General features: G+C 38.7%; 1 protein-coding gene across 3 annotated transcripts in view; it reads right to left on the reverse strand.

The window, feature by feature from the left end:
- The window catches only part of MAPK10 (mitogen-activated protein kinase 10), a 340,107-nt gene extending 315,941 nt beyond the window's left edge, over positions 1-24,166 (reverse strand). For all 3 annotated transcript variants that reach the window (XM_037163882.2, XM_053666317.1, XM_053666319.1), the window contains exons 1-2: positions 23,784-24,166; positions 18,501-18,615 (exon numbers count right to left, since the gene is read on the reverse strand). The gene's annotated coding sequence lies outside the window, so the exon portion shown is untranslated. The remainder of the gene's footprint in view (positions 1-18,500; positions 18,616-23,783) is intronic.
- Positions 24,167-25,131: the final 965 nt, after the last annotated feature.

Consider the following 25,131-nt stretch of genomic DNA (forward strand, 5'->3'; position numbering starts at 1 on the left):
ACAGAAGAAGCCACATCGAGATGGTAGGAAGGGATGAGATGAAAAAAAGGCTGGTACCAACTTGTGGTCAAGATAGAGGCATATTTTTCACACACAAAAAAATATTGTGTGAAAGATGATAGAGGAAGCAAGTTTGTTTTGAAGTTGTATACAAGATAGAAATAAGACACCAGGGAGTAGAGAGTAGGTGGCATACATAAAGTTGTGTGGAAGTCTGTGCTTTTTGAAAGGTAGTAAAATTTCTAGCAGTACAAGTATTTAACCATCTTCATCGTTGACCAAATGATGAAAGATTGAACTTCTTCATGTGGGAGATTGAACTAAATGATCTTTAAGGTACAAGATCCTTAGAATTAGGAGTCGGTAGTTATTTAGAGAAGTTCAGGAAGAATGAGGATTACAACAAAGATTATAATAGTGGATAACATTTATTGAGTGATTATTTTGTGCTACACACTGCTTAAAGCACTTTGTGTGCATTAATTAACTTAATCTTCACAGAATTCCTACTGAGCATTTCTATTTTGCACATAATAAAACTGAAGCAAACTTACATTAGGTCATGCAACTAGGGTTGGTAGAGCCTGGGAAGTGCCTGTAAATGAGATTTCATGCATTGGCCCTTTAAAAGGGCACCTGTGTGTCTAGAAGATACTTGCCTCTCCCTGGAGGACAAAATCCCTGCTGATTTTTACAAGCAGGTATTATGTGGGCACCTCTTCCTTGTTCGGGTGCTCTTGGCGGTGCTCTGGGCAGTGCTCTGGGTGGGAGAGCCTAGCTAGGGATTCAAACCACATGCTTCTCAGGGGAAACCCCAGCTTCCGAGCTATCCCTCTGGAATCTCAGCTGCCACCTCGTGGGAGTGGGATCAGCCTTTTTTTATTGTTGTTTTATATTTTATTTTATTTTTAATATATTTTATTGATTATGCTATTACAGTTGTCCCATTTTCCTCCCCTTTATTCCCCTCTGTCCTGTACACCCCCTTCCACAATCATTCCCCTACCTTAGTTCATTTCCATGGGTCATACATATATAAGTTCTTCGGCTTCTACATTTCCTATACTATTCTTAACACACACCCCCGTCTATTTTGTACCTACCATTTATGGTACTTATTCTCCGAAACTTTTCCCTCTCTATCCTCCTCCCGCTCCCCTGTTCATAATTCTCCATTTGATCTCCATTTCTGTGATTCTGTTCCTCTTCTACTTGTTTGCTTGGTTTGTTTTTGTTTTAGGTTTGGTTGTCAATAACTGAGAGGTTTTTGTCATTTTACTGTTCATACTTTTTATCTTCTTTTTCTTAGATAAGTCCCTTTAACATTTCATATAGTAAGGGTTTGGTGATGATGAACTCCATTAACTTGACCTTATCTGGAAAGCACTTTATCTGCCCTTTCATTCTAAATGAAAACTTTGCTGGATAGAATAATCTTGAAAGTAGGTCTTTGCCTTTCATGATGTGGAATTTCTCTTTCCTGATCCTTCTCGCCTACAATGTTTCTTTTGAGAAATCAGCTGACAGTCTTATGAGTACTCCTTTGTAGGTAACTGTCTCCTTTTCTCTTGCTGCTTTTAAGATTCTCTCCTCACGTTTAATATCTGGTAATTTAATGATGTCTCTTTGTGTGTTCCTCCTTGGGTCTGATTTCTTTGGGACTCTCTGAGCTTCCAGGACTTCCTGGAAGTCTATTTCCTTTGCCAGATTGGAGAAGTTCTCCTTCATTATTTGCTCAAATAAGTTTTCAGTTTTTTGGTCTTCCTCTTCTCCTTCTGGTACCCCTATAATTTGGATGTTGGAACATTTCAAGATGTCCTGGAGGTTCCTAAGTCTCTGCTCATTTTTCTGAATTCTTGTTTCTTCATTCTGTTCTGATTGAATGATTATTTCTTCTTTCTAATCCACCCCATTAATTTGAGTCTCAGTTTTCTTCCCATCACTGTTGGTTCCCTGGACATTTTTTAAATTTCACTTAGCATAACCTTCATTTTTCTCTCTAATTTGCAACCATATTTAACTAATTCTGTGAGCATTCTGATTACCAGTGTCTTGAACTGTGCATCTGATAGGTTGGCTATCTCTGTTGTTTAGTTATATTTTTTCTGGAGCTTTGATCTGTTCTTTCATTTAAGCCATTTTTTTTGTTTTGTCTCAGCACACCTGTTATGTTGAAAGGGACAGAGCCTTAGGTGTTCACCCAGGCAGGGCAACCCACATTGTTGCTTTGTGATGCTATATGTTGGGGAGGGGTTCGAGAGGGAACAATAATGCTTGCTTTACTCTCTGCCGGTTTTCAGTCACTTCCTCTGCTACCCACAATCAAATTGGGCCCTGCTGGTGCTGATTCCTGGGTGGGTGGGCTTGGGTACCTTCTAGGACCCTGTGGGTCTCTCTAAGGAGCTCTCCTATGAGGCTGGGAGTTTTTCCCACTGCCACCTCAAACCTCACAGGTGTTTTCAAACAGAGGTTTGAGGCTTTATTTCCCTGTAACCCTGGGTTGCGCAGTCTGTCTCACTCCCCAGTTGTTCCTCCTTGTTTATCTGCATGGGAACGTGGGACTACCTGGTCTGCCAGCTGCTGCTTTGCTGAGAGTCCTCTCCACCAGACTGCCTGTCTCTGCCCCTCCTACTGGTCTGGATGAATATTTCTTTTTTAACACCTTGGCTATTGGACTTCTGTTGATTTTCTGTCAGCCCTGGTTGTTTTTTGTTTTTGTTCTTCTTTTGGTTGTAAAAGGAGGCACAGTTCCCTCACTGGGAATCGAACTGGTGACCCTTTGCTTCACAGGCCCGTGCTCAATCCACTGAGCTACACCAGCCAGGGCACACATTTTCCCCATTACCATTCAGTCCCTTTATACCCCCTCCCCGCAGCAATCATCACACTGTTGTCCATACCCATGAGTTCTTTTTCCTTTTTGCTCAATCCTCTACCCACTAATTTCTACCACCCCCACTAGCTGTCTTCTGCTCTCCACCTATGAGTCTGTCTCTGTTTTTTTGTTAGTTGAGTTTGTTCTTAAAACTTAGCACAATACCTAGAATATAACTATATACTGTATGACTAATATTGAATTCACCTAGCCAACAGGTATTAAAACTTGAGATTTTAAAAATCCTCTTCAAGATCCAAGATGGCTGCAGAGTAGGTGGGAGCTCAATCTACTTGCTCCCAGACCCGACTGGTCTTGCAGCTTATCCACAAAGCATTCAACTCGAACATCCAGTGGAGAGTGAGTGAGAGCATGAGTGAGTGAGTGCAAAGAGGAACAAAAGTGCAGGGAGTGTGCGAGAATGGGAAAGACCCTACCTGCCAGCAGGGCACCCCAGAGTGGGTGTCCCAGGCTCTTCAAGCAGAGCAACTGCTGCCACTGTGGCCCAAACTGGCACTTTTGGTGGTGCAGAGCCAGGGTGGCTAGGTATCAGCACAGGAGTCATGAACACTGGTGGTGGAGGGAGACGGGTAGAGAGCTGCTGGCTCCAGAAACAGCACAGTGGGAGCAGGACCACCAGAGGTTGAATATCTCTGGAGGGAACGGAGACAGCACCCCATTACCATATTATAGTATAGCTGCAGGAGTCTTCCCGCAGCCATCCGGGAGAGATCCACGGAGAAACTTTATCAAAAACTGTCAGAAGCTCTGACAGGCAGTGGCCAGCCCCGACCATGAGAGACTGTGGTTTTTGGGGAGGGGGAGTGTGAGGAGGGCTCAGTGCTGCAGCACATGGGCCACACAGAAACTCTTAAAAGGAGAGCAGAGGCAAGACCAAGACTTGGCAGGGACCCAAGGCCCTCGGGCATGTGTGTGGGTGTGCAGTGACTCTGCTAACAGAGAACTCACAGGGGTAGAGTCACACTGAAGGGTCTGTGTGTCCCACCCAGTATGGCTGGTGAGAAGAGGGCTGCTCAGAGTAGAGAATTTAGGCCCACACCTCCTATGAGAGAGGAGCAAGCTGGGGTCTGGAAAGCCAAAAGCTGAACATCTGAGATTTGCTGCAGCCAGCCAGATCCCCTCACAGACAGGAGAGCCCAAACATCACCTGCAGATTACAAGCTCTCAGATCAGAGAGGCCAGGCTCAGAAGCATAATCTGGGCATATTTCCACAGGGGAAAGAAAAAGCTGTGAAAGGGCCCTTAATCAGACACTACAAGCTATAATGATCCTTGGGCCCTGATCCACTAAACCCAGTAGAGCAAAGAGAATTCACAGCAGTGGTGGGGGGTTAGGATGTCACCATCTTAATGTCCAGACAGAGCTGCTTCCTGTGCCAAGTAGGAAAGGGCTCCCCCTTTTACACAGATTGGCCCCTTATAGGAAACAGTCAGCAAATTCACCAAAAGCCATACATTATTGGAAAGAATATGGGACAGACCAAGGTATGTGGCAAGGGCACAAGGAAATATTTCCACCATTTCTGAAGACTAAAAAGTGACCGCCGGGGGTGACCCAGTGTTCCCACCCACCCAATCACACCAGAGGCTCCTCTGGAGGCAGATGAAGGTACTGGTAGTGCTCTCAGGACACTAAAGGAACCACTCTTGGGTCCACCACTGATGGAAATCCAGCAGGGCAGGACAGGGCAGGACAGTGAGGTCCAGCCATAGCTGAAGGACATAGCCACAGACTACGGATCACTTGTAGTCTTAAACAAGCTACCTAAGGCCAGACTAGGACACCATCTGCTATTACCAGGGTGGATCCAGAAAGGGAAAGCAGTGGTAAACACTAGATTCTACTGAAATGAATTCCAATGCTGTTTCTTCATGACTTGCATTATTTGTTCTCCTGCATAGCTTAATACTCATTTCTTTTTCAAGTTTGTGCCTATTATTTCACTAATTTTTATATTTTAGATTATCTCAAACCTCATATTTTGCTCCACCCTTCTCTTATTCCATTTTACCTTCTTCCCTCCTATCTTTCTTTTAAATTTTATTTTCTCTCTTGCTACCACCCATTTCTGTTTTGCACTCTTACTACCTTCCCCCTCTATGGCCTCTCAAAACCACTTTTCTTGTCATTACTCATCTCACATTTTTTCTCCCATTCTTAAACACTCTTAGTCTCTCACCACCTTTAACAACCTTAGCTGTTGGTTGTGGATACAGTGGTTGTCCCATTTCTTCCATTTTATTTCCAGATCTTCACTATTTTTGTGTTTCAAATCTCAAATTTTACCATTCCCCTCTACTACTCCATTTTGCCTTCCTCCTGCCCATTCCTTTTTTTCATTTTTAACCTCAATTTTTCCCTGTCTTATCCTGGTTTTATTCCTCACTCATAGTATTCCTTATCCCTCTATCCTCTCAAAATCACTTCTCTTCCCTCTCAGCATCTCTCAAGCTGTTCTTTCCTTCTTTTTTCCCTCTTATTCCCATCCCACCTATACTAATTTTTGTTTATCTGTTGTTGATATTACTGTGGTAGATCTTTTCCCTCCACTTTGGTTCCTACCTCTTTTCACTACCTATTTTTTAAATTTTTGTTTAAACCTAATACTATACACTTTCCTTTCTTACTCCATTCTGCTTTCTTAGCTCCATTTTTTTACTTATGAAGTAGATTTTATTTTTTTTGTTTGACTTGTTTCTATTTCCTGCTATTACTATTTCTCTTCCCTCTACACTCTCAAATTCATATTTCTTTCAGTTAGTCATTTCATATTAGTTTTTCCCTTATTATAATGGTCTTAGTCTTCTTACACCTTTATTAATATTGGTTCAACTGCTATTGATAGTGTGTTTGTGGGTGGGGGTTATATTTGTGGCTGAGGGTTTGTTTTCTGGGCTGCTTGGTTTTGTTCTGGCAAAACCTGAACAATGGCATACAAGATGTTGTGGATAGGATGAATATCATCCAGCCAGCTGGAGTGAAGGACCCAACAAAGAATGACCCAACAACAATCAAAACCCAATTATAACAAGAGAGCCCACATAAACAGCACAAAGGGAATACAAACAGCATCAAGATCAGAAGATCAGCCCTGGCTGGTGTAGCTCAGTGGATTGAGCGCAGGCCTGCAAACCACACGATCACAGTTCAATTCCCAGCCAGGGCACATGCCTGGGTTGCAGCCCAGTTCCCAGCAGGGGTCTCATGAGAGGCAACCATACATTGATATTTCTCTCTTTCTCTCCTTCCCTTCCCCTCTAAAGATAAATAAATAAAATCTTTAAAAGAAGAAGAAGAAGATCAAGGAGACTGCACAACTGAGCCAGCCCCACAGGTCTCCTACCACAGAAAATCATACCACAAAGACAGAAAACCAATGCAAATTAACCTAACATGCAGAAACAAATAAGAAGAGTCACCTAAAATGGGGAAACAAAAAACGACACCCAAATGAAAAGAAAGGAATGATCACCAGAAAGACTGCTAAATGAAACTGAGGCAAGAAAACTACCAGATATTGAGTTCAAAATAATAGTTATAAGGATGCTCAAGAAATTCAGTGAGAACTACAAAGAACCCTAGGGAAGCTACAAGGAACTTACAGTGAACTACACCTACACCAACATGAAAAGGACACAGAAATTTTCCATAAGAACCAGGAAGAAATGAAGGATACAACATCTGAAATGAAGAACACAGTAGAAGGAATTAAAAATGGGCTAGATAAAGCAGAAGAATGAATCCACAAGCTGGAGGACAAAGTAGCAAAAAATCCCAGACCAAGCAACAAAACAAAAAGACATTCAAAAAGAACAAAGAGTGAGCTGCAGGACAACATGAAATGTAATAATATTCATATCATAAGGACACCAAAAGGAGAAGAAGAGGAGCAATGGATAGAAAACCAGTTTGAAAAAGTTATGACAGAAAGCTTCCCTAACTTGATGAGAGAAAAAGTTACACAAATCCAGGAAGCACATAGGGTCCCAATCAAGATGAATCTAAAGAGGCCCACACTAAGACACATAATAATTAAAGTGGCTAATTTTAAAGACAAAGAGAGAATCCTAAAAGAAACAAGAGAGAAACAGCTAGTAACATACAAGGAGCTCCAATAAGGATATCAGCTGATTTCTCAACAGAAACACTATAAGCCAGAAGGGAATGGCAAGAAATATTGTAAGTAATGAAAAGCAAAAGACTGCAATCAAGACTATTCTACCCAGTAAGGCTCTTATTTAAAATGGAAGGTGAAATAAAGACCTTCCCAGACCAAAAAAAAAAATGCTAAAAGAATACACCTCCACTAAACCAGCATTGCAAAAAATGCTAAAGGGACTGCATTAAGAAGATAAAGAAAGAAAAAGAGATGTAACAAAACACAAGAGCAAAGAAAAAATGGCAATAAATAAGTAACTCTCAATAATAAACCTAAATGTAAATCCTTAAATGCTCCAAACAAAAGACATAAGGTAGCTGAATGGATAAGAAAACATGACATGCATATGCTGTCTACAAGAGACCCACCTCTGAACAAAAGATCTACACAGACTGAAAGTTAAGGGATGGAAAAAAATATTCCAAGCAAAAAAACATAAACAAAAAGTTGGGGTAGCAATACTTATATCAGACAAAATAGACTTTGAAACAAGGGCCATAAAGAGAGACATGGGACATTTCATAATAATAAAGGGAAAACACTCATCAAAAAAATACAACCCTTGTAAACATGTATGCATTCAACATAGGGGCACCCAAATATATAAGGAAAATATATAGTCCTCTAGGAGGACTTCAAGAAAGATATTGACAGCAACACACTTATCATAGTGGGTTTTAACACCCCATTATCAACAATAGATAGATCTTCCAAGCAAAGAATCAATGAGGATATTGTGTCATTGAACCTCTATATCAAATGGACTTAATTGATATATATTGAACCTTTCACCCCAAAGAAGCAAAGTATAATGGAGACAACTGTGCTTGTGAACAATTTAAAAATTAATAAAAAATAAATAAATAACAAATAATAATAAATTCTCTTTGGGATATGAACAAAATATTGAAATTTAAAAATGAAGAAATCAATTCATGGTTTATCATCATTGGAATTTAAAGGAATAAAATTTTATGATTTCACACACATAAAAAAAAGAAACAAATTATAAATTATTTTCAAATGCAGATGGGACATTTTCAAAGATATACCACAAGGTAGGACACACAAAAAAAGCCTCAACAAATTCAAGAAAATTGAAATCATGTCAAGCATCTTCTTGGATCATAATGGCTTGAGACTAGAAACTAGAAACCCAGGAAAAAAACTCAAAAACATTCAAATTCATGGAGACTGAATAATATGCTACTTAATAATGAATGGGTTAAAAATGAGATCAAGGAAGAAATCAAAAGTTTCTGAAAACAAATGAAAATGAACACACAGCTGCCCCAAAACTATGGGACATGGTGAAGGCAGTCCTGAGAGGGAAGTTCATAGCAATACAGGTGTACCTAAAAAAATATAGAAAATCTCAAATAAGCAACCTAACTCTACATCTTCGAGAACTAGAGGAACAACAACAAACAAATCCCAGAGCTATAGAGGAAAGGCAATAATAAAGATCAGAGCAGAATTAAGTGACATGGACACTGAAATAACAATTCGAAGGATAAATAAATCCAGCAGCTGGTTCTTTGAAAAGATAAACAAAATCGACAAGCCATTAACTAGATTCATCAAGGAAAAAAGAGAGAGAACTTAAATCAATAAAATCAGAAATGAAAGAGGAGAAATTAAAATGGATACACAGAAATACAAAGGACTGTAAGAATCTACTACAAACAACTATATGTCAAGAAATTGGACAACTTGGGCAAAATGGACAAATATCTAGAAACATAGAATCTTCCAAAGCTGAATCAAGAAGTAGAAAGCCCAAACAGACCAATAACAATCAGTGAAATTGAAGGAGTAATCAAAAAACTCCCAGCACACAAAACCTGGACCTGATCGTTTCACAAGAAAATTTTACCAAACATTTAGGGAAGAGCTAATTTCTATCCTTCTAAAATTACTCCAGAAAATTCAAGAGGAGGGAAGACTCCCAATTGTTTTTATGAGGAGAGTATTATTTTAATTACAAAACCAGGTAGAGACACAACAAAGAAAGAAAACTGTAGGCCAATATTGCTGATGAACATAAATGCCAAAATCCTCAAGAAAACATTGGCGGATTGGATCTAGCAATACATTAATAAGATCATACACCATGATCAAGTGGGATTCATCCCTGGAATCCAAGGATAGTATAATATTAACAAATCAATAAATGCAATACCCCACATAAAAAATTAAAGATAAAATCACATCATCATGTCAATAAATACTGAAAAAGCATTCAATAAAGTAAAATACCTATTCATCATAAAAACACTCAACAAAGTAAGAGTAGAGGGAGCACACCTCAACATAATAAAGGCCATATATGAGAAACATAAAGCAAACACCACACTCAATGGACAAAAAAAAAAGCTTTCCCCCTAAGATCAGGAACAAGACAAGGTTGTCTTCTTTTACCACTTTTATTCAACATAGTATTGAAAGTTCTAGCCACCATTATCAGACAAGAAATAGAAATAAAAGACATCCTAATTGGAAAGAGGAAGTAAAACTGTCATTATTTGCAGATGACATGATAGTGTACACAAAAAATCCCTACAAGCTCCACCAAAAAACTACTCAAGCTAATATATGTGAATTTGGCAAAATAGCAGCATATAAGTCAATATTCAGAAATAAAAGGCATTTTTGTATACTAACAATGAAATAACAGAAAGATAAAATAGGAAAAAATCCAATTTACTATAGCAACAATAAAAATAAAGTACCTAGGAATAACTTAATCAGGAAAATAAAAGACCCATACTCAGAAAACTACAGAATGCTGAAAAGAAAAATTAAGGAAGATACAAATAAATGGAGGCATATACCATGTTCATATATTGAAAGAATTAACATAATTTAAATGTCCATACCACCCAAAGCACTGTAGAGATTCAAAACAATCCCCATCAAAATACCAATGACATATTTCACAGATAGAGAATAAATATGTCAAAACTTTATATAGAACCAAAAATGACCCTGAATAGCATCAGGAATCTTGAGAAAGAAGAACAAAGTAGGAGGGGTCAATATACCTGATATCAAACTATGTCACCAGACCACTATAATCAAAACAGTCTGGTACTATCATAAGCACAGATGTACAGATCAATAGAACAGAATAGAGAACCCAGAAATAAACCCATGTATCTATGATCAATTAGTATTTGACAAAGGGGCAGGAGCATAAAATGAAGTAAAAATAGCCTCTTCAATAAGTGGTGTTGAGAGACCTGGACAGGTACATGGAAAAAGTGAAACTAGACAACCAACTTACACCATATACCAGAATAAACTCAAGATGGATAAAAGAGTGAAATGTAAGCCAGGATACCATAAAAGTCCTAGAGAAAAACAGAGATAAAAATTTCAGGTATTACATGCAGCAATATTTTCACTGATATGTCTCCTAGAACAAGGCAAATATAAGAAAGAATAAAAAATGGGACTATATCAAACTAAAAAGCTTCAGCTAAAGAAAACATCAAAATGAAAAGGAAACCAACTGTATGGGAAAAAATATTTGCCAATGGTCATTCAAACAAGAGTTTGACCTCGAAAATATATAAAGAATTCATTTGTCTCAACACCAGGAAGAGAGTCAATCCAATTTAAAAATGGGCAAAGGACCTGACAGACACTTCTCCACAGAGGATATGCAGAGGGCCCAGAGAAATATGAAAGGATGCTCATCATCATCAGCCATCAGAAAGATGCAAATTACAACCACAGTGAGATACCACCACACACTGGTCAGAATGGCCATCATTAACAAATCAACAAACAACAAGTGCTGGTGACGATGTAGAAAAAAGGGGACACTCAATGCACTGTTGGGAATTCAAACTGGTGCAGCTGCTATGGAAAACAGAATGGAATTTCCTCAAAAAACTAGGTATGGAACTGCTTTTAATCCAGTGATTCCACTGCTGGGATTATACCTTAAGAATTCTGAAACACCAATTCAAAAGAACTTATGCACCTGTACGTTCATAGCAGAGCTATTTGCAATAGCCAAAGTGCTACATACAGCCTAAGTGCCCATCAGTCAATGAGTGGATCAAAAAACTGTGGTACACTTTCACAAAGGAATACTATGCAGCAAAAAGAAAGAAGGAACCCATGCATTCCACTACAGCATGGATGAAACTGGAGATTATTATGCTAAGTGAAATAAGCCAGGAGGTGAAAGACAAAGACTTTTTGGTATCACTTGTAACCGGAACCTAATCAACAAAACAAACAAGAAAATTAGACCCAGAGACATGGAAATAAGGAACAGACTGACAGTGAGAAGATTCAGACAGAAGGGAGGGAGAGAACACGGGAAAGAGAGGGAGGGGTCCCATCAAGGAACACATGTGGATACCCATGGACATGGACAACAGTATGGGGACTGACCGTGGAAGCTGGGGGTGGTAGGGGCATGAGGGAAAAACAGGGGAATGACTGGGACAACTGTAAAAGAACAGGAAAATAAAAATTAAAGACTAAAACTGTTATGCTAAAAAAAATTCTTCTTTTTATCAACATTACTGAGTCCATTTGTTTTATATTTATGTCCTACTGCTGATTCTCAGTTTATACCCTTATTCTTTTTTAAAAAATATATTTTATTGATTATGCTGTTACAGTTGCCCCATTTTCCTCCCCTTTATTACCCTCTGCCCTGCATACCCCCTCCCACAATCACCCCCCCACACTGCCTTTAGCTCATGTCCATGGGTCATATATATGTTCTTTGGCTTCTACACTTCCTACACTATTCTTTACCTCCTCCTGTCTATCTTCTACCTACTATTTATGCTACTTATTCTCTGTATCTTCCCCCGTATCCCCACCTAGACCCCACTCATAACCCTCCATGTAATGTCCATTTCTGTGATTCTGTTTCTCTTCTACTTGTTTGCTTAGTTTGTTTTTGTTTTTGTTTTAGGTTCAGTTGTTAATAACTGCCAGGTTTTTGTCATTTTACTGTTCATATTTTTTATCTTCTTTTTCTTAGATAAGTCCCTTTAACATTTCATATAATAAGGGTTTGGTGATGATGAACTCCATTAACTTGACCTTATCTGGAAAGCACTTTATTTGCCCTTTCATTCTAAATGAAAGCTTTGTTGGATAGAATAATCTTGAAAGTAGGTCTTTGCCTTTCATACTGTGGAATTTCTCTTTCCTGCCCCTTCTCGCCTACAATGTTTCTTTTGAGAAATCAGCTGACAGTCTTATGAGTACTCCTTTGTAGGTAACTGTCTCTTTTTCTCTTTCTGCTTTTAGGATTCTCTCCTTATCTTTAATCTTAGCTAATGTAATTATGATGTGCCTTGGTGTGTTTCTCCTTGGGTCCAAGTTCTTTGGGACTCTCTGAGCTTCCTGGACTTCCTGGAAGTCTATTTCCTTTGCCAGATTCAAGAAGTTCTCCTTCAGTATTTGTTCAAATTGTTTTCAATTTCTTGCTATTCCTCTTCTTCTGGCACCCCTATGATATGGACATTGGAACATTTACAAATGTCCTGGAGGTTTCTAAGCCTCTCCTCATTTTTCTGAATTTTGTTTCTTCATTCTGTTCTGATTGAATGGTTATTTCTTCTTTCTAATCCACCCCATTAATTTGAGTCCCAGTTTCCTTCCCATCACTGTTGATTCCCTGGACATTTTTTTTTATTTCATTTGGCATGACCTTCATTTTCTCCTCTGGTTTGCAACCATACTCAACCAATTCTGTGAGCATCTGGATTACCAGTGTCTTGAACTGTGTATCTGATAGGTTGGCTAGCTCTTTGTTGTTTAGTTGTATTTTTTCTGGAGCTTTGATCTGTTCTTTCATTTAAGCCATTTCTTTTGGTCTCGGTATGCCTGTTACATAGAAAGGGACAGAGCCTTAGGTGTTCACCAGGGTGGGGCAACCTACATTGCTGTGTTGTGTTGTGGTATGTCGGGGGAGGTGTTTAAGAGAGAACAATGGTGCTTGCTCCACTCTCTGCCAGTTTTTATTCACTTCCCCCAGTACCCACAATCAAATTGGGTTGTGCTAGTGCTGATTCCTGGGTGGGTGGACTTGCGTACCTTCTAGGACCCTGTAGGTCTCTCCAGCAAACTCTCCTGTGAGGCTGGGAGGTTTTCCCACTGCTGTCTCAATCCCCACAAGTGTTTTCAATCAGGTGTTTGAGGCTTTATTTCCCCCACTGGAACCTTGCGTTGTACTGTCTGTCTCTGTCTCAGTCCCCAGTTGTTCCTCCTGGTTTATCTTCACGGGAATGTGGGACCACTCAATATGCAATCCATCACCTCACTGGGTCCAGCCACCACCTTGCTGTGAGTCCTCTCCACCCAACTGCCAGTCTCCGCCCCTCCTACTGGTCTGGATGAATGTTTCTTCTTTAACTTCTTGGTTGTCAGACTCCCATACTGTTCAATTTTATGTCAGTTATGGTTGTTTTTTGTTTTTAAATTTGTTGTTGTCCTTCTTTTGGTTGTGCAAAGAGGCACAGATTGTCTACCTACATCTCCATCTTGGCTGGAAGTCTTTATTATTCTTTTTTAACTAGATTGTTGTGATAGCAGCTTAAGTGTTCTCTCTGGCTCCAATCTAGTCACTTTCTATACACCATCTGATAATTCGAAGAACTCTGGAGTCAGAAAGACCTGAGCTTGAATGCTAAGTCTGATATTTCATAGCTGTGTGACTGCTAGCATGTTATTAACATCCCTAAACCTGAATTTCCTTAACTGTAAATCATAAAAATTATATAAGATTAAATGTTTGTAAAGTGCTTAGAACAGTGCCTACTACAGAGAAAAAAACTCAATAAATGCTAGGTATTATTTTGAAACACAAATCTCATAAAGACTTGAACAGGCACTTCACAAAAGAGGAAAATAAAATGGCCAAGAAAAAATGAAAAGATCTTCACTAGTAATCAGCAAGATGCAAATTAATAATATCATAAGTGCATTTATATATCCACCTGATTGGCAAAATTTAAGAACTTATAAATTGAGTGCTGATGAGAATATAGACATTTCATACATTGCTGATGTAACCAACTGGAAAAATATTTTAGCATTATTTAGAAAAATGGAATGTTCACATACCTCAAAATTCAGTTCATTTATTTGATACTTATCAAGAGAAGCTCCTATACATGTATACTAAAATCTATGAGCAATTATCTAAATATGTGTGTGTATATATATATATAAAGAATATTTTATATACTTAAAAACTATTTTATATATGTTTATTAAATATATATATATCAGGTAATATATGTTAGTATAAGTGATATTCAAACAACCCAAATGTCCATTAACAGTAAAATAAATAAATAAATTTGGTATATTCATGGAACAGAATACAATAATTTACATGAATAAACTTCATGCATTAACATGTAAGAAGAATTGTACACTAGACTTATATCCAAGTTGGAGATGTAGGTAAATACCCACTGCCTCCATGCGCAACCAAAAGAAAAACAAAGCAAATGTAAAAGCAAAAAATAACCAGAACTGTCAGAAAATCAAACTGTATGGAAGTCTGACAAACAAGGAGTTGAAGAAACATTCATTCAGACCAGTGAGAGGGGCAGAGATGGGCAGCCAGGGTGAAGAGTACTCACAACAAGGCAACAGCTGGTGGACTGGGTGAGGTGGTGGCTGGCAAAGAGGTGATCCCACATCTGCATTTGGGTAAACCTGGAGAAACAACTGGGGAGCAACACAGACCACACAACCCAGGGCTCCAGTGTGGGGAAATGAAGCCTCAAAACCTCTGACTTAAAAAACCTGTGGGAGTTGAGGTGACAGGAGAAACTCCCAGCCTCACAGGAGAATTCACTGGAGAGACCCACAGGGTCTTAGAACATACACAAAGATACTCACCTAGAATGCACCTGGTCCTAGAATGATTCTGGTGCAGAAATCAGCACCAGAAAAGCCATATTTGCTTGTTGAAAGCAGAGGAACTGACTGAAAGCCAGCCAAGAGCTTAGCAAGCAGGATTGTTCCCTCTCAGACCCCTCCCGCACAGACAGCACCACAATGCTGCCAAGTGGGTTGTCCCACCCAGGCAAATACCTGAGGCTCCACCCCTTACTACATACCAGACATGCCTGGACAGAAAAAAGTATGTCCCAAATGAAAGAACAGATCAAAGTTCTAGGAAAAATACAACTAAGCAATGAAGAGATAGCCAAACTAACTGATGCACAGTTCAAAACACTGGTAATCAGGATGTTCAGAGAATTGGTTGAGTATGGTTGCATAATAGTGGAAAAAGTGAAGACTATGCAAAGTGAAATAATGGAAAATGTACAGGAAACCAAGAGTAACAGGAAAGAAACTAGAACTCAAATCAATGGTGTGAACCAGAAGGAAGAAAAAAACATTTAACCAGAACAGAATGAAGAAACAATTCAGAAAAAAAGGAGAAGCTTAGGAACCTTTAGGACATCTTTAAATGTTCCCCCATATGAATCACAGGGGTACCAGAAGGAGAAGAGGAGAGCAAGAAATTGAAAACTAATTTGAACAAATAATGGAGAACTTCCCTAATCTGGCAAAGAAAACAGACTACAGGAAGTCCAGGAAGCTCAGAGAGTCCCAAAGAACTTGGACCCAAGGAGAAACACACCAAGGCACATCAAAATAACATTAGCCAAGATTAAAGATAAGGAGAGAATCCTAAAAGCAGAAAGAGAAAAGGAGACAGTTACCTACAAAGGAGTACTCATAAGACTGTCAGCTGATTTCTCAAAAGAAACATAGTAGGCGAGAAGGGGCAGGAAAGAGAAATTCCACATCATGAAAGGCAAAGACCTACTTTCAAGATTACTCTATCCAGCAAAGCTATCATTTAGAATGGAAGGGCAAATAAAGTGCTTTCCAGATAAGGTCAAGTTAATGGAGTTCATCATCACCAAACCCTTATTATATGAAATGTTAAAGGGACTTATCTAAGAAAAAGAAGATAAAAAGTATGAACAGTAAAATGACAAAAACCTGGCAGTTATTAACAACTGAACCTAAAACAAAAACAAAAACAAACTAAGCAAACAAGTAGAAGAGGAACAGAATCACAGAAATGGAGGTCACATGGAGGGTTATCAGCAGGGGCGTGGGACAGGGAGAAAGGGGGAAAAGGTACAGAGAATAAGTAGCATGAATGGTAAGTAGAAAAATAGACAGAGGGAGGTTAAAAATAGTATAGAAAATGTAGAAGCCAAAGAACTTACATGTATGACTCATGGACATGAAGTAAGGTATGGAATGATTGTGGGAGGGAGTGTAGAAGGCAGAGAGGAATAAAGGAGAGAAAAAAATGGGACAACTGTAATAGCATAATCAATAAAATATATTAAAATATAAAAAATAAATAATGAACTGTATAATGTTTAGCAAGATAATGTGATTAAGAATATATGTTATATGATTACAATATGGAAAATCTACAAAGGAAAGCAAACAAGTATGGCAAAAGGCAGTGTAGTGATTAATGCTCACCTCTAGTCAGGAAGGAAAAGCATGTGGTCTTATAAAACACACACAAAGGCTTACTTGGAGTCTATTAATAGGAATGATGGTTGTATAATATCTGCTTTATAATTATTCCTTAAACTGTATTTTTTCATTCTTCTATGTGCATGACCTTTCATGATAAAAAAAATTAATGTGATCATGTCAATTACCTTCTTAAAATCTTTCAAAAGTTCTTCATTTTAGAATGAAATCTAAACTCCTTAGCTTCTTCTAAGAAAACCTTTACCGTATATGCCCTGTATCCCTCTTCCTCTCCACCACCACCATTTATGTCCCAGCAGAGTAAATGATACCTAGTGCCCCCCAAAACAATCATGCTCTCTCAAGCCTGTGGACCTTTGAAAAATGCCCCCACTGCTTCCCTTCCTCTGTTTAACTTCTTATTGTCCTTAACATTCAGCCAAAATATCACTCCCTCCAATACGCCTTCCTTGACAAATTTCCATCTGTATTAGATTCTCTTGTACTGCACTTCTTGTACCACCATATGTCTGCCCATTAACAGCACTGTGTAAGTACCACATTGTTTAGAGTACATCTCTCCCTTTTAATGGCATATTGTGCTACACCTTTAGACTGAAAGCTTCGTTACGGCAGGTACAGTCTCTGTCACCTATCCCAAGAGCTAAGGATGATATCTACATCACAGATTCCCAATAAATGCATGCACAATGAATAAATGTAAAAGATGAGACAATATAATATGCTTTCTACATTAATGGGAATAATACATAAGTCAAATATTAAGTCCAGCCATATAATTTTAGACTGAAATGGTTTATTGTTGGCAATTTAATACATGTTGATTAAGCACAGAATAGTGACTATTACATCTCCTTTATCAATATAACTGTAAGCAGACTATAATGAAAACCATGATGTGAAACAAGTATAAGGTTAATTTCATCAGTCTTCTGCAGTTATAGGTTATGCATTAGCTCACAGGGCAGCCTACCTACCCAGGGTCGTATAAGCCACTAAGCAAATGAAAGAAAGCTATTGATCACTAGCTGAAAACAGCTTCTTTTGGAGTCTTACGAGTACAACCGTCCTACTCTTATTTCCCAAAGATGTAATTTGACAGATAACTGGTTCATCTCTGCTGGAATCTATTGCTTATTGACTTTGGTAACTGTGAAACATCAAGTATGTGACTAAAATATATATTTTGCCTATGTATGCTGGTATTTTTACAGTATTTTTAAAAATGATTTCAACTAGCAGGGCAACTGGGTCTATTTTTAATTTTGTTTTATCAAGCCAAAAGATTTGTAGGCTAAAGTGTACATAAATTGAGTTTTATAGAACTGGGATGTGATTTCTCTTCCCTTATTTCTAAAGATCTAAATGTTATATATATAGATAAATAAATGTTTTATATAGAGAGATAATAAATTATTTATCTATTTATTTATATAAATAAATATATATGAGTGTTTTAGATATATATATATGAATATGTATATATGTGAAAGCTATTGAGCATTATAATTTAGTTCGGAACCAATTCTTTACTAGAGGGGATGAACTGGTAAATACAGAATTACATCACAAATAATAAAACCACTGAATAATACTGTTACCCAACTGTTACTCAACCTCAAGAAATTGTTCATTGCAGCCATCTTACATGGGCTATTATCATCTAGGGTGATAACATCATGCTGTTATGCAATGCACTCATGCACCTCAAAGAGCTCATGCTGCTATTTGAGGTATTAATAGCACACACCATCAGCTAAACATTCTGTCTTACTGATTTTCACTTCTTTAGTGACATTATTTAGAGAAGTATTTCTTCAGATGATATGCAATAAATCATGTGCAATATATTTTTAAGTTGTTCCTATGGATCACATTTCCTCCTAAGGGACATTTTCAAATTCACGACTCACCACTGCTTGTATAGGTTCTCATCTATAGGAAATGGATCTAATTCAACAGCTTCTTGCATGAGTTGCCATAATGAAGATCTGAGATGATCCTGCCACTGGTGTTTCTCATACTAGCCTAAAATCAAAGCAAAAACACAGGCAGGGTTGATTTTAACACTTAAAAGGAACTTTCACCTGCATTGAGAAAACCAAACAACTGAAAAGATAATTGGTGCTGGGTGATGTGGGGTGGGGGGCAGGGAGGAATAAAAGATCTTGCAGTAGTTCTCTCTGTGCAGTTATCACAAGCACAAAAACTTCAGTTTACCAACACCAGAGCAGCTGATATTATAAAATCTGAACAGGATCCCAATTAGTATTACTGTTTTGGGTGATGCGATATTTGGCTTTGTGACAGGGACTTGGGTTTTCTGATACAAGCCATTCTACTAAGCTTCAGCTGGGACAGCTCCACTCTTGCACGGTTGCATATTCTACTTTTCGTGTAAGATTTCATTGGAACAGTGGGTTACCTGGTTACCGATCAAAGGGCTGAGAGAAGTTTGAAAACCACTTAAGTGAAATAAAATAAAACTAAAGTTGGTATGTAGCAGAAAAGTGACCTACATGTAGTTCTTCCATAATCTGATCATAATCAAAAGTAGGTTTGTAACTTCAACCTCTTCCTGTTACTTTTCGACACTGGACCAGATTCTCCAGGACCGCACTAGTTTCCATTGTTCTACCCATCATCAAACATACGTTTTGCTTTCTAGTGCGGAAAGTATGGTCACCACACCCAAAACAAGTTTCCGCTCTGCCCCAAGTACGAGTCCCTTACTTGGCCAGGGGCTTACAACCAATTCTGGAAATTCCTCCCCTATCCCTTCCTGCCCGCAGGCCATCCCAAAGTGGCCCCAGTGTAGCCCACCACCAATCAGAGGAGCTGAATTTTTTTTCTCCTCTGAATTCCTACTACACTTATCATCAAATCAGAAACTATATCATCACATACCATCTTTGGTATTTAGCCTCACCTCCCTAAATGAGTATAAGCTCCCAGATGTCAGAAGCTATATTACAATTTCACAAACTCTGCCACCCATTGCCCTAAACAGAAAACTGTGAGTATGGGAGACATTCATTCAAGGGACATTTACTGTGCCCCTGCCATGTGCCAAACAGACAGATTATAATTTAGTAGGTTATACAGGAAACACAGAAATAGATGATTATAGTGTTGTGTAATAAGGGTTGTGACAGAGATAGCACAGACACTGAGTAAACATTATCAAACAAACAAACTTAGGAGCTTTCCTTCACTATCATGGCTTTTAAATCCTATTTTCAATGTGTAAGAAGGGGATAATCACTTTAAGAAACATTTTCAGGAAGCACATGAAGCACCCAGGACATCTGAAAACCAGGAGGCAGTTTTACTTCTATAAAGACAAGCCACTAAAATGAATTTCTAGTACTTTTATGTCACTGCCGGGTTTTTCCCTCCTGCTTTCTAACAAACACACACACACAAACACACACACACAATGTAGCAAAAATCCTGTTTATCATGGTGCAGGCCACTCTGCAAATGCCTACTCGCCCAATAGGAGAATTCAGTTCATACCTGCACAACACAGCTGGTTTCAGGGCAACTGTGGGCTAGGAGTGCTTCTAAGGAACCTTCGGTCATTTCTTTTTCTACTCAAAACTCTACTTTCCATTCCCACTGGTTTTACAGCTCATAGTCACCAGGGATAAGAACAGTAAGGAAGGCTACAGTGGCTTGTTAGGAATCCAAAACATCAATTCAACTAAAAAAATGCTTTACCAAAAATAAATATAAAATTGAGGTCCACTTGTGAAACCAAAATATCTCCTTTAAAGATTTTTGAGTATTATCTGTGGTATTCAATTAGAGTTTCCGCCAAGATTCACAATAAGAAATAAAGCTCTTCTCCATTAAATAAAGGTGGGTGGGGAGGATTAGTACCTAAAACATACAGCAGACAGATTTTTCACTTCTTATTTGCCTTGATTTTTTTCCATAAGGACACAATGTAGTCTAACTGAAAAATCTTTATTCAAAACTGTACAACTTTAGCCCTGGCTGATGTGGCTTAATGGACTGAGCATTGGCTTGCAAACTGAAAGGTCACCAGTTCAATTCCTTGTCAGGGAGCAAGCCTGAAGTTTTTGGCCAGGTCCCCAGTTGGGGGCATGTGAGAGGCAACCATGTGATGTTTCTCTCCCTCTCTTTCTCCCTCCCTTCCCTTCTCTCTAAAAACAAAATTTTACAACTTTGTAATGAAAATGTGAACAGAGAAGTTAATTTCTGGAAATCCAAGCTCCAATTCTAAATTATATTTTCTCTTTCAAACAATCAATATGCAGCATGATCTTTTATCTGAATCAGCAATCATGTGTCATCTCAGATTTATGTAATGCAATAAATATATCTAGTATGCAAAAAAAACAAATGGATCCTCTTCTCCTTTACCAATAAGCATCACCCCCAGTAGTCTATAGACCCAACTACAAGTCCTTGGTCCTCAGAAGTTGTAAGACATCCATGTATGGTAAGAAAGAAACACTCAGGCTGCAGCAAATACAACATTGCACTCCTCTCTTGTCATTACTGGACACTTTTTGCCTGTTTTTGCATAAGTGTTGCAATGTCCAACCGAAAGATTAAGAGACTGTAAAGAAAATAGTAGGGGCAATGAAGAAAAAATTAAATGTCAATATGTTTTCTATTATTCTAATTGAAGGAATTCTCTCTTGCTTTGAGTCCATTATTCTCATAAGCAACTGAGCAATCATCTCATTTGAACAGACCAGTTCCATGCATTCTTTTAGCTACAAATATCACCTGAAGCCAGAGCTAGAGCAGGAAAGGCAAGCATCTGCCTCCATGTCTAACAAACAAGAAAACCCTCAGTTAGTCTTTGTCTTTTATCAGTAGTATTAAAATACTTTTTCACTAAGATTACAACCAAATAGACTCATTTACATAAAGCCACAATAAAACTTATTTTAAAAAAAAACCTTTAAGTACAGGAGGCTTTACCTTAAACATGGAAGGCTTGTTCACATTACTTAGATTAGGCAGATTCCTTTTCCTTGTAATTTTCCTATAAGATCTTCTAACAAGAAAAACCCTAAAGAATTTTCTGTAATTTAAAAATTGACATATTTTATAGCATCCATGATCAATTCTCAGTTCATTCTAACCTTGGAAAATATTAACCACAGTCTTTGAAACTATTAAATACTAATAGCTGCAGACATACCAGACAATGACAGCAAAAACACACTCGTCCCTCTGGGATCTGTGCATAAACACCCTTCCAGAATGGCAAACACACTCCTCCCAGCACCAGATGCTGCTCTGGGGCAGACAGACAGGAAGCTGGAGGCAGGTGATTTTTCTACTCTACGTATAATTTCTCACTGCCTCATCATCAAGAATCTTTTTACCAAAACTGCAAAGATTTTGTAACACCAGGAGCCTGTCAAATTAAATATACTTTGAAACAACAGGAGAGAGTGATGTGCAAATGAGGAAGCATGAAGACTCTTTAATTTCTAAGGTCATATTACCTTTGTCATCTGATTTTCTAGTTCCGTTGTGGGGGTGAGAAAATCCAATTTGCTCTATGTGGTACAATAAGCTAATCCAGGACTCTTTCTATTGTAAGAGTGACATCAAGGTAGAGAAGGAAATACATACCAGAGGCAGCAAAACTGCTACATCCAAACTAGACAACCCAAAAATCCCTGGGTTCCAAAGTGGAGTAAGAAGCTCGTGAGCTCATTCATGAGCTTCTGTATCTATATTTACAATATATATGCTCACCTAAGGCATAAAATTAACAGAAACCTCCCTGCGAGAAATGGTCATTCCCGCAACCATTTTTAGCTCATTGATCAGCATTCTATGAGATCTCCCAGGGCCCAACAACGAGCAGTCTAGAGATAGAGGGAAAAATCAGACCTTGGGCTGGCAATGCCTGATGCACTTATACCCATTTTCCTTCCATCTGAGCTGTGGCCTGTCCCACATGACTTAGCCTGCCTGCTTCCAGTTCGTTCGTGAAAGTTATCATCAACAGACCAGCAGCGGACAGGGCTGCTGTGCAGACCCTCTTGGGCTCTGCAGCAAAGACAGCCGTGTAAACAACCTTGTGATTGCTTCAGAGCTTCCTGCCTTGGGATAAGCCATTCTCTTACTGTGGCTGAACTGCAATATCCCAGGAAGTTCTGTCTTTAAAGGGGTCGAAGCAGAGACTCAGTCTTTAGATTTAAATGCAGATATGGGGATATGGAATAAATATATGTGTGTATATCCACAATTTTCTTGAAATATCTCTAATCTTGATTAACTTGAAGATTTTCGAATAAATCACATTTATTTTGCTGCAAGCACATATAAATTCTGATAAATATATTGTCATACTCATTTCTGATGATATATCTTTCACCCCCCAAAAGAAGCTCTGACATTTCTTGGGAACACAGTCCCAGCACAGAATACCTGGGAACCATGCCATTAAAAAAAAAAAAAAGGCTGCCTGCCGTGAGTAGGAGATCACTTTCTTAAAGGGACCCCTTACCTCTATGACCGCAGTGCCAATGTTTCTTCCTATCTCTAAGCTGATCCCTGTTCTCTGTTCCTCTCCCCAGCCCAAATTTAGCCTAGTGTGTCTGCAAGAGTAATGCCATTAGTTTTGCAACTAAAATGTATAAATAGCATTCTCAACTAAAATATGTAAATATGTCCCAAAATATTTATTTAAGTTATACCTCTCAGAAGCAAATATGAATTCATATTGAAGACATGATTTTTAATGTTTTTGGGAATCCATAGCATTTTTTGGATATGGGACTGAGGCCAGCACTTCTAACAAGCACAGCTGTTCGTTCTCTCTCCCTCTCTCTCTTTCTCTCTCTCTCTCTCCCCCTCTCTCTCTCCTCTGTCTCTGTTTCTGTTTTCCCTTCTGTAGCTCTGCACTGGTCTAAAAATCCCTGGTCACAATAAGAAACCTCCCTCCCACCCTCTGCCAACCCTCACACCAAACAGAAATGTTCCAATACTCCCAGGTCAAGGGAGAGATGCTCTGCACAGAAGGAAAGGCTGGTAGTTTCTTGCATGAGAGGTAGTTCACTTCATTAACCTGCTTTGCACTTCATCTTTACCCCGCTCCCATCCTGGTTCTCCCACCCTACCAGGAGCAATTAATAGACAACACCACACCCTCCAAAAATCAGGTTAGAACCCAGAATGAGCAAAGAGCCACCTACCATTCCGTGCTTCAGAACTACGATCCTCATCCAGCAGTGTTTGCCCCAGAAATCCTCCCTATTTCTTTCTCATTAACCACATCCCAAACTGTTATCAAGAACAGATTCTTTGGAGGTGGGAAAATTGTTTAAAATTAATGATGGACAAGTGGTTTCCGAGAAAACCCAATCTTCAAGTCACTCAAGCCCCTAGGAATTGAGGGGTGAGGAGAAAAAAGGGAAATTGTAAAAATGAAAAAAGAAAAGAAAATGGTAAGCATATAACAAGCAACACCCACCCCCATAAAAATAAAAAGAGAAGGGAAGGTATTTAAAAAGAAGAAGAAGAAGAGTGACTTGCTGAATCACCCTCTTTCACTGCCTGGAAACCATTGTGCAGCGTGATGCTGCCTGTACCATTGTGGAACCTACCAGAGACGGACGGAGGGCTTGGGGAATGGGGTTGCTATGGCAACTTAAAGGAGCACACGTGACGTCAAAGCCCAGAGAGGTCTAGGGAGGGGTAGGAGGGGGAAAGGGAAAAGTCTATGTGCGGCTACAGCTACTATGTTTTCCGGTAAAATGAGGACCAGGAAAAATGGAAAGGAATAGGGTTTGTTGGCAGCCACTAGCAGCGACTACGACATCCGACAGCCCGTCTGCACAGTCCGGAGAAACAATCGGCTCCATGCAGCCCTGGCCCTGCGCACAGCCACGCTGAGGAACAAATGCCCGCAGTGCAAAACACCATTGGAAATACAGTCCATCTTCTTCTTTTCCACTAGCTCAGCTTTTTGCAAACAGCAATCACAAAAAGAGACATATAGTAGCTGTAAACGTCAAAGCAAACAAAGATGCTAATAACCTCAGGGGATGTGAGCGTTTAAGTCCTTCCTGAACCCACAGAGCATTTGCACAGCACTATTCCTTTCCTATTTCTCTTGTTTTTAATAAAAGTCCTAAACAAATACCCACCCACTAGATCAAACTCAAAAACTTAGACTGCAATTTGAATTCGGAAGCAAAATACAGATAATTTGAGTTAACAACTCAGGGCTGGCTCTTTAAAAAAAAAAATTGCAGGTAATTCTGTGGAAAACTGATACAAATTATATCATTACTATTTAGGGTAAATATCTCATTTTAGTTAAGTAATGTGTCCTGCCTTTGACTACTAGAATATATTTTTAAGCCTCCATTTAGTTTTAACATCTACAAATAATAGTATTTTTTTAAGGAGAGTAGCTGACTACTTCCACTACTGAAAAAATTACCAATTTCTTTTAACACTTTAAAATATTTATTTACATAAGGAAAATTTTCGATACCTATTTGACCTAACTTGAGAAGTGCTTGGACTTATCAAATT

The sequence above is a fragment of the Artibeus jamaicensis genome, unplaced genomic scaffold, assembly GCF_021234435.1.
Source record: "Artibeus jamaicensis isolate MK-2021 breed Jamaican fruit bat unplaced genomic scaffold, CSHL_Jam_final contig_452, whole genome shotgun sequence".
Lineage (NCBI taxonomy): Eukaryota > Metazoa > Chordata > Mammalia > Chiroptera > Phyllostomidae > Artibeus > Artibeus jamaicensis.